Source organism: Pteropus vampyrus, unplaced genomic scaffold, assembly GCF_000151845.1.
Source record: "Pteropus vampyrus isolate Shadow unplaced genomic scaffold, Pvam_2.0 Scaffold449, whole genome shotgun sequence".
NCBI classification, from domain to species: domain Eukaryota; kingdom Metazoa; phylum Chordata; class Mammalia; order Chiroptera; family Pteropodidae; genus Pteropus; species Pteropus vampyrus.
This window is the reverse complement of record NW_011889230.1, coordinates 46,788-48,062: the sequence shown is the minus strand read 5'-3', so window position 1 is coordinate 48,062 and position 1,275 is coordinate 46,788. Positions and strand designations below refer to the sequence as shown.

At 64.6% G+C, this 1,275-nt stretch overlaps 1 protein-coding gene across 1 annotated transcript in view; it reads left to right on the top strand.

Annotated features, from left to right (window-relative positions):
• ABCA13 (ATP binding cassette subfamily A member 13) overlaps positions 1 to 1,275 on the top strand; it is a gene marked incomplete at its 3' end in the record, with an annotated part of 90,591 nt that overhangs the window by 46,429 nt on the left and 42,887 nt on the right. The gene's annotated exons all lie outside the window — the stretch shown is intronic.

The window sequence follows — 1,275 nt, the reverse complement described above, 5'->3', positions numbered from 1 at the left end:
GGAGCCGGGGAGGGTCACGCGGAGCTGGGGGGGGGTCACGTGGAGCCGGGGAGGGCCACGCGGAGCCGGGGAGGGTCACGCGGAGCTGGAGAGGGTCCCCGCGCCCACCCCGGCTGCCACACAGCGGGTCCGGGCCAGCTCTCTTCACTGCTCGACTCCTTAGATGCCAAATGCGATTCGAATTTATTCAAAAGTTTCACTAGTAAGTGGTCTTCAGAAGTAAAAGCCTCTTATTTTATTCACTTGTCCTAAGACTAGGTCCTTAAACGGCGTTTTCATTCCCGTGCCCCGGCAGCCGGGCGCCCTGCTGCGTGACAGGCAGATGGGACTGTGAGGCAGGCGCCTCACACAGGAAACCGAGCGGTGGCCGACCAGGGGAGGGCCCGGCGGTGCTGGCTCCCTCCCTCGCTGGAGCGGACCCGATGGGCGGCTCACCCGTCGGCCCTGGCCCACTGGGCGTGGGCGGTGGACCGAAGCCCATTCTCGGGGCCCCTGCCCTGTAGGTCGTGGGGCTCGGGGTGTAGGACGGCCGCCCCTGGGCACACGGCCTCAGGACTGGGCTAGTGGTGGGGCGTTTGGGGTGTGCTGAGGGTCCCACGCTGTGCTTCACGCTGCACACGATGTGTGTAATGGATGTGGGGTTAACACACGGAATGTGCTCATAAACAGCTCCAGACACCCTGGCAAAAACATTAGCTTAACGTTACAAGAGTAAGGGCCACGGCAAAAGTCTCCGAATGTAGAACGTTCCGTAAGCGTCCCGAAGGGTCCCGGCGAGGTTCCTGGGGTCAGGGCCCCGTGGCGGCCGAGGCCGGCTCTCGGAGGGGGATTGGGCAGGACCCGTCCTCCCTGTGTCCTGCCTCGGCACCTGCCATCGTGCAGGCGACAGAAGTCCTGTCGGCCCAGATGTGAATCCACTGCTTTTTGTGCCGGGGAACCCTCGGGGCTCGTTTCCGCTCCCCCTGCCCCTGGCTAGGTCCCTCCAGCTGCCCCTTCGTCCACCTGGCGGCACCGTGCGTTATTCACGCACCATCTACGTCACCTCCGTTAGAATGAGTTCTGTGCCCACGCGGACGCCGCGTTTAAGCCGTTTACCCGTCCCTAACCCCCCGCGGGCATAGGGCCCGTGTGCTTCGGAGGACATGGGCAGTCTGGCGGCCACCCAGCCCTGAAGCTCTGCAGCCCTGTAGGTCACCCCTGGGGGGGCAGCGTCCCCCCCGCACCCCCCGCAGTCGTGGGGCCCACAGACGTCACCTCACAGCTGTTTCTTTTCTT